We start from the raw sequence: 9623 nt of genomic DNA, 5'->3' as shown, positions 1-9623 counted from the left end.
TTAGAGTGCCTCCTTGCAAGGTTCAGCCAATGCTCCCACAGTGCCCGAACCAGCCACATAAAATGCCACCTTCCCTTCGCACATGGTTCCCCTCAAATTATTTTTAAAAAAAATCTTGCACACACATTGCACACGTCTGCCCACTCTGCAGGTAGATGGAGGGAAGATGGGGACAGAGCTGAACCATGGAAGTCTCTCACCCCTTTCCAGCTTCATCTACCCTGGGTGCAGTTTCCTCACTCTGCCTAGATCCTGTATGAAATGACCTGAAACAGCAGTATGTGCTGGATCATTTTAAGCGGAACTCAGGCTGAGCAAGGAAGTTGCACCCAGGCAGACAAAACTGATGGGTTAGGGATGGGGCCAGAGGCTCTGCCTCTCCATCTGTCAGCTGCTTTCATAAGTGGCTGGAGATGAAGAGATGGAGAGGCAGCTACAGCCACAGTTACCCCTCCCACTTCCTAGATGACAGCTTCTGCTGTCCATATCCTCTTCCTGTTCACTTTGAGAAGATGGATCAGAGTACTGACCTCAGCAGGATGGAAGATCACCATCTGGGGCACCATCCCTTATCATTTCACCACTTTCCCCAACTTCCTGCTTGATGTTAGGCCTTTGGGCTGTGCCATGAGGGGCTGGCCCAGGTCATTGCTTTTGAGACATTGTTCTCTACAGAAGGTCTTGTTCTTTTGGGTTTTTTTTTTTTAAAGCACATTGTCCCTTTCCTTCCCCATATGAAAGACTCCCTCACCTAGAAAGCCTTTCACTAATCTCATTCTTCATTCATTACTTAAGTCTTTCTGTTTGTTCTCCCTCATTCTCCTCCAGTTTGCTTTTTGGAAAACTAACCTTCCTGCACACAGAATGTGGTTTTCCCTGTACTACCATCTTTTAAAAAATCATTCTCAACAGGGAAAACATCACCACGTTGGATCACAGCAATTGTCTAATTTAAATAATATTTAAATTTTGAAAAGGGGGAAGGGAGGAGCAAGGAAAATATAACTAATTACATCTTGGCGTGTTAGATCATAAATCACATAATTAGAGTGGGAGTTTGCACATCTCGCCAACAGACAAAGAACAGACTACACAAATTCTTATCTCATTATGGTTTAATTAAGAATTATGTTGGAGCATCTTCTTTTTAATTATCACAGACCCCCCCCCCCAGAAGATTTCTAATCTTTTCCCTTTTTTATGTGGAGGAAGGAAGGCTTACAGTTTGAGTTGGTCACTAAACAAATTCTGTAGTTTGCTCTGCTGGGACCTTTAATGAAATTAGACCTGCCTACACAATTTAATGCTGATAAAGTGAATTTTCCAAACATAACATTTGGTATCCTTTACTTTAACGTCTACCAGCCAGATGGTAATTTGGACACATGGAGGGTGGGAGTGCAAGACTTCATATATTCTGGAACTAGAGGACAAGGCAAAATTTCTCTGAACTCAGACTGGGCTGAATTTCAAACAACTACAATAACTCTGAGAGCATCTCAGGATGCCACTTAAGAAATGCTCACATTCTTGTCACACTCAAAGAGGGACTGTGCAGACCACATTCATGCCCGCATATCATAGAAGAAGCGATTTCCAGCCTTCTGGAGGTCTCAGAAGGCATTTGGCGGGCCAGGGAGGCAGCATACAGCCTCTCCAAAGGCCGCCAGATTGGGATAAAGGGCGGCACTTGGCGGGGGTGGCACCTGGCGGATCTGGGTCCTGGGAATGCTCAGAGCATTCCATTACACTGGATGCAGTTCTGATAGTCCTCAAGAGGGGAATATGTAGATCCAATACATAACCAATACATGATACTGAAGGAAGCTCTGAGCACATATTACTACCCATACTCATTCTTGTCTGAGCCAGAAACTTTTCTGGTTTTTCTCAGCCTTGGTCTTCCTCTATGTTGAAACTCAAACTGTAAGCTACTTGGAAGCAGAGATCTTTACACTGTCCTTATAGTACATTGTTGGCATAATAGCAACAAAACAGAGTTTGATCTACCTTGACATTCATGAGTTCTCCAGAAACTCCAAAAACAGCCTTAGGGTGTTAAACTGGAACTTTCCTGCAGTCCAATCTTCCTGCAGTTCAATCTTTGTTGAAACAACCATATCCTAACTTAACATATTAGGTTAGTGTCTCAAACTTATGATAGCCAGAAATGCAACAGGCAGCTTCCTCAGAAGCTAATATCACACCTGATCAGTGGTGTAGCTAATGATCATGTAGCCCAGTGCCAAGCTCAAAATTTTGCCCTGGAAGTGACATCACAACCGGAAGTGGCATCACTTTTAAAAAGTGGGCTTTTTTAAAAGTGACAATTGGGAGGAACTCACCTCTTCCCCCCAGCAGCTTGCCAACTAATTGCTCTGCTGCCTCCCCCAGCCAGTGGCATAGCTAAGGCATCTATCTGCTCTCTGGGGTGAAAGAAGATTTGTAGCCCCCCTTCCCCCAGACAAAATCAAGTTAAGTAAGTAAATAAATAAAAAGTGTGCCCCTGATAGGTTCACAAGACACTGTGCTGGGGTGATGGTTATTCTCCCCTTGCTAAATATAAGAGGGGCACCACTTGAAAAAGTGCCTTTTACCTAGTTAGCAGTGGTGACTGTATTGTAATACATGGAAATGAGAGCTGACTCATATTATTAAACCTTATTGGTTTCATGCTGTATCATGATAACATGTCACTGCAACATGTCAATAACAAGATAATATATCACTGGCTCTCAGAACAGGTTAGTTTTGAGTTAAGAAAATCTATTTTTTGTTCCATAAGGCAATTGTGTTTTCATTTTCTGCTTAATTCACCATAACTTTTGATATAATACAGATAATATGAATAATTATGAATTGTGATAATCACAATTTTGGTCACTAGTGTCAAGCTCAACTTGATGCCCGGTGCAACTGCTACCCCTTGCACCCCCTTAGCTATGCCAATGCACAGGACACTGCCAATGATGCAGACACAGGACATCTTCTTCAGAGTGTGCTTGGAAAGAAGATCACAGCAGTGACTCATGCAGCTGTACATTGGGCAGCCTTCTCTGAAGTAGATAGTTTGGCTCTCTGTTTTGCTTTGGGAATAATTAACAGTGCAATTCTAACTTGCACTGTAACAGGCAGGCCAGTGGGTCCGTGCTATATCCAGCGCAAGTTTGGGGCTGGCTGAGGCTCGGTCCAGGGCAAGGGGAAAAAATCACCTTACCCCCGGGGAGAGTTGCAGCGGCCCTGATGGGTCTACTCAGATCTGCGCCACTTAAAGAGGTGGCGCCGATCCAAGCAGAACAGAGCAGCCTGAAGCTGCTCCATGCCGCCCGGAAACAGGGCTAGGACCCATCCACCACCCACCCTGAAATGCCACTTCCCCGCCCTCCCCATGCCCCCCCAGATCCCCATGCCAGCCAAGCTTGGCTGGCACTAACTCACCTGCTGCCACCGCCGCGGAGGCTGGATCTGGCCTTCACAGGCCTGTGGACCGGCACGGCTTACTCTGAGGGAGGTGCAAACATGCTTAACAGCACATTTGTGACCTCCCAGGCCGACACAAGGGACTCATGCCGGCCGAGGACACACTTAGGATTGTGCCCTAAGTGACCCAATTCACATCTGATGTAGATATTTTTTGTGCTGCCATGTGATGATGAATCACAAACCATCACATGCCTCATGCTTCCCCTGCACTCTTGTGTTAGTCATGTGGAGACAGACACACCACAGCAAGCTTTCCTGGCTGTCATTGCTATACTTTGTCTGAACCCATTAGCAGCTTCCAGAAGTGAGTTTTCAGGCTTCACACCTCATATCTTTCCTCTAGCCTGTGGTAGCCCACTGATCTACACATCCTGCAGCACTGGAGCTTGTGGCTGGAAGAGCTAAAGGGTGCCAGCTGCCCTCTGCTGTACATGCACACACATACACACAGTCCTTGTGGTACTGGGCTACATGACATGGCAAGAAAAAGGGGGGGCACCATCTTTCTGAATCCCCATCAATCTTAGAGGGCCTTGCTGGTCCCTACATTGAGCTCACCTCCATTTGTTGCAACCTGCCGCCATTAGAAATGGTCTGTGCAACTTCCTGCCCGCAAGATAAAATATTCAGATATTCAGTCGATAGCAATGGGATGATGACTCATTGACTGCCAAAGTTTTTAGATTAAGTCAACATCCGAAGAGGAAAATCCCTGGGGTGGCTCTATTTTTTCTCCTCTCCAGTTTCTTCCTTCCACAGATAAAATCATAAAGGGAAGAAAATAAAGTCTGAGTTTTATCTTGTTTTGGAGAAATAATGCAACCGGAGGGATTATTTACAACCAAAGGGTGAGAGAGTAACAGCTTTTTCTCATGCTGGAATTGGTGAAGGATGCTGAGTTTTGTCTGCTGTGGTATTGGGAGTGGGTTGGAAAGCCTCCCACATAGGAAGCTGCCTTGTACAGAGTCAGATCACTGGTCCATCTAGTTCAGTATTAGCTACACTGACCTGCCGGCTCTCTTCAGGGCACGTGTGTCAAATAAGTGGCCCGTAAAAGCCTCAAGCTCTCCCAGCAACTACCATAATCTGCTGAGCTGTGCTGAAGTATCACTGCTGTAAGAGCCGCCTGCATAATAATTGGGCTCTCCCTTTTCTTGAAAATATTATCAAGATTTGCACATTTTTTCTTCTGTCATTTGCAGCTAATTAGTTACTAAGTGAGGAAAAAAGTACTTATTTCTGGCCCCCAGCAGAATGGTGTTCAGCCAGTGAAACAAGTCTGAAACTTGTTTGACAACCCTGCTCCAGGGTTTCAGAGTTTCAGTCTTTCTGGGGCTTGGTGACACTACCAGGGTTTGAACCTGGGTACTTCTGCATACCAACAGGGGATCTACTGAGTTACAGCCCCATTTCCAAAGCAGCATACAAAGCTATTTTCTACTGAATCAGATCACTGTCTATGGCTGCAATACTAACCACACTTTCCCGAGAGTAAGCCCCATTGAACAAAATAGGACTTACTCCGAGTAGGACTGGTTAGGACTGTGCCCTGTGTCAACTAATCCTTTTTTTTAAAAGCTGTAGACGCTGCTAAAAAGCTATTTTATTCTGCAGATGATGAAAGCTTTCCTTAGCCACCCATAAAAACCTAAGAGCAGTCTTGTGGATCAGGTCAAAGGTCCATCCAATCCAGCATCCTAGTGTTCCACCAGCTGCCTCTGAAAAACCCATTAGCAGCAGAGAAAGGCATCCTTCTCTCCACCATTGCTTTCTTGGTACTGATATCCAGAGGTATACTACCCCCAAACTGGTGGGAATGCACAACTAGTAGAAGTGATTGATGGATTTGTCTCCTATGCTTTTGTCTAATCCCCTTATAAATATATTTGACTAAGCATCAGTGCTTCTTGCACTCATAAATTTCATAGATTAATTATGCACCTGCTTTGCTCCTTCAAGAGTTTCTCACAAGTTTCATTGGAGAACCACTGGTTCCAGGGCTGTGAGAGACAGAGAAGAACATCTCTCCATCCACTTTCTTCACATTTGATATGGTTCAAACATGTCTCCCCTTCAAGTTCCTTTTTTTAAAAAAGAAATCCAAATGGTGTGGATTTGGGATGTCCTTTTTTTGCATCTTTTTTTCTCCCTTAGATTTGGTAATCAGGACCAACACAGCATTCCAAATGTGGCCATACTGTAGATTTGAATAAGGGCATTAAAATATTAGCAGCTTTGTTTCTGATGCCTTTGAGTTTCCATCTGACCCCAATTGCCTACCCAAAGATGTCTCACCTTCTCTCACATGTGTACAAGAAGTGATGCTGATATATTAAGATATATTAAGAGAAACACACACAAAAAGGACGATTAAAATAAGATGAATATCACATGTTCATACCTCTCACCTGAAATCACAAGGAATTCTCTGGAAGGGCTACCCCTTCCCATACACACACCTTTTAAGTCCAAGTGTCTGAACCAACACCAGAGAGATGCTTCCTGTAAGATTTGATTTAGTAAATTATCCTTAGAAATATCAGCACAGCCAGGCGGGCAAAGCAAAACAGAGATAAATCCATGCCATTGCTGGGTGCTGCTTCATCTTTTAAAGGCAATTAACTCTTAGTTATTAGCTCTTAATTAGGAGATAATAATGACACCATTAATACAGTTTATTAGACTTGTCACCAGGCAGCTGTTCCAAACAGATTTTGTTATCAGATCCTGCCAGATTTTTTACTGCTGGTACTCCTCTAATTTATAAGTTATCTGATTGAATTGGGAAAGGGGGAGAAAACTGTGCATGTGTGAGGGTGGGAAGGAGGGGCTGCAACTTCCCCCCAATAATTATTGCCTCGTGAAACAATTATTTTTCAAAGTTCCATCTTTCAGAGAAACTGTGCAGGATCAAAATGGTCTCTCAAGGAGCCCCAGGGCTCTGGAGAGGATTCCAAGGCACACAGAGGGCACTCTGGAACACACCCCAGCCACTGCCACACATTAGGGGCAAGGGGAAGAGATTCAGCTTTGCTTAAAAGTTGGCCCACCATTAATGTTCTTTCCATTGAAGAGCCCCCTGAAAAGTCTTCCAAGAACTCCAAGGACAATCCTTTTCTCTTTTTCAAACTTTGTTTGAAAGACTTCACATCCTCAGGCACTTGTAGGCCCACATGTCGCAATAAAGATACTTGAACCGTGATATGGTGCAGTTAAGCAAAGTGCAGTTAAATGAAAGTAAGTCGTACCGTCTTTTACAACAACCTTGCCAAGGACTAGTATGATTTCCCCCATTTTGTAGATGGAAGGCTGACAGACTGTTGCCTCCAATGCCACTAAGAGAATACATGGCACAGGCAGGATTTGAATTGGGGAATTTCCATTTGGCAGTTCAATCTCTTAGCCATAATGGTGAGAGCCAGAGTGTTAGTGGAGTGGGGCACCCCAAAGTAAATCCTCACTCACTGGCCCTGCAGACGGGGCATTGGACTTGGATCAAGAAGGATCAGGTCAAGTTTTCCTCTGTAAACTGTTTTGTGAACTTTTCATTGAAAAGTGATATATAAATACTGTTGTTCTTGTTGTTGCTGCTGCTGTTAATGATGGAGTTGCAAAAGTAATCCATTGGTCATTATGTACATTCTGCCAGCATCAAAAAATATTTGGGAACATCAGATTGAGAAGATGTTGGAGAACGAACAAGTCAAGATCCTGTGGGATTTTAAAATTCAAATGGACCAACACGTTGAACTAGTACACCAGATATAATAACAATAGAAAATCAGAATGTCTGGCTACTTGATATTAAAATTCCTGAAGATGCCAGAGTCGATGAAAAAGAGCTAGAAAAATTGACAAAATACCGAGACCTGGCCATTAAAATCACATGACTATGGACAAAACATGGACCTCATTGTCATCAGGGCACTTGGAACAACCTCAAAAAGTTTTGCGAACTACTTTAAACAACTGTAGCTTACTGAACTAACACCATCAGATTTGCAAAAAACGACACTTTTAGGAACATCATACATACTACGCTGATACTTAGTTGTGTTGATACTTAGGTCTCATATCATACTGCGTTGTATCATACTGCATTGATACTTAGGTTTCAGGCTCAGTATCAATTGCTCAACACCAGTTTACAATCCTTTACAAAGTCATACAGCAAACGTCTACCATTGGTTCACTAACAGAGGACTGGAAGTGACTCTCCAAGGTTTCAAGCAAAGATCTTTCATTTCAGAAACATACTAAGGCTCTTCCATACTAAGGTTGGAAGAGTTTAAAACATAATTTAAAATGTTGCTTGAGTCTTTAAACCACAGATTAAAACACATTGTAGGATCTAGTTCCAACATAATCCTGGGCAAAGAAAGAGGACTAATCTTAGGGCCCAATAATAATAATACAGGTATTTATATACCGCCTTTCATGGTTGTCAGATTTCTCCTCAGACTTTATTTCAAAGCGGTTTACACAGGCAGGCTATACTAAATCCCTATAGGGATTTTTTTTACAATTGAAGAAGGTTCTGTCTTTCAAGAACTACAACATTTCAGATGGATCCTTTTATGATCTGGTATCACATTCTGGCCTCCAGTTTCCTCCCACGCAAGCTGACAATCCTTCATATCTCACTTGAAGGGCGGCCAAAGAGCAGATGGAAAAACTCTGCTCGGTTTGTCAGCTGCTTCAAGGTCTTGCCGTTCACCGGTGCCAGTGGCCTCGAACTGGTGACCTTCAGCTGTTATCTTCAGGCAAACAGAGGCTCTACCCTCTAGAGCAGACCTCCAATCCTATCTAATTTTCTGGTGCTGCTGTGCCAATGCACTACTTTCTGTGGTGGGGAAGCAATCACAGAGGTCTCCTCAAGGTCTGGGGACATTTGTTACCTTACCTCAAGGCTGCATTGTGGCTGCACCAGTGCTGGAAAGTTGGATAGGACTGGGCCCCCAATCACCAGAGCTAGGTTTATCTTAGAGCCTCAATATTTACTTGGAGAATATGCACATGTATACAGAGCCTTACAACAAAATGAATACACAGAATGAGAAATTTATAGAGCATTGCGATCCAGACAAAAACTAACTGCACAAGAAGATGACATGAGAACAAAAGTATTTTTGCCTTATATCTGGAACATATGTAAGACTGGGGGGGGGGTAAGACTGGGGGGATTTTGGAAAAAACCAACCTCAGACCCATCTATAGACCTACCATAAAGATATCTCAGGTGTTGTGGTCCATGAAGACCACATGTGGTCCATGAAGACCATGAAAGACCAGCACTTTCCACAGCTGGTGTATATCGTATTCCTTGGGAGTGTAGGAAAGTCTACATAGGAACTTGCTACGTAGGAATAAGAGCTTGCTTACTAGAGTAAAGGAACATAAAGACTTGTAAAGTCTTTATAAAGAGTAAAGGAACATAAAGCTTGCTTACTAGAGTAAAGGAACATACGTAGGAACTTGCTACGTAGGAATAAGAGCTTGCTTACTAGAGTAAAGGAATATAAACACCACCACTGCTTAAAGCAGGGGTGTCCAAACTTTTTGGCAGGAGGGCCAAATAATCACTCTGACACTGCGTTGGGGGCTGGGGAAAAATAATTAATTTACATTAAAATTTGAATAAATTTACATTAATTTGCATAAATGAATATATTAGAGATGGAACTTATATGAATGAAGGTCTCACTTATATGAAGGTCTCTCTTATATGAATGAGGCTCCTTGGCAACTGTGGGCTCCCCACAGGTTGGATTGGGGTCCCCAAGGATGTTTCTAGATGTCTGTTTGTCTTTCTATGCCAATAAAAGTTCTAAAAGACTCTCAGTAATGCCTGGATAATAGCACTCTATATATTAGAATAACAAACTTTGAGGAGAAACCTATATTAGAAATTGTGGTAATGATGAACAGGCAAAAGTGTTAGTATGCCTTTGAAAATTCAAGCAGGAAGTGGCAGTTAAGGTAGTAGCCAGTTAATAGATGGGAGAATACAAATTCTTTGTAACTCCTGAAGATGCTTTCCACAGTTGAAAGTGAAACATTGGGACTAGATCCTACAATGCATTTTAATTTGTGGCTTAATGACTAAAGCAACATTTTAAATTATGTTTTTAAATCTTTCA

This window comes from Tiliqua scincoides, chromosome 8 (assembly GCF_035046505.1).
Source record: "Tiliqua scincoides isolate rTilSci1 chromosome 8, rTilSci1.hap2, whole genome shotgun sequence".
Lineage (NCBI taxonomy): Eukaryota > Metazoa > Chordata > Lepidosauria > Squamata > Scincidae > Tiliqua > Tiliqua scincoides.
This window is presented reverse-complemented; position numbering follows the sequence as displayed.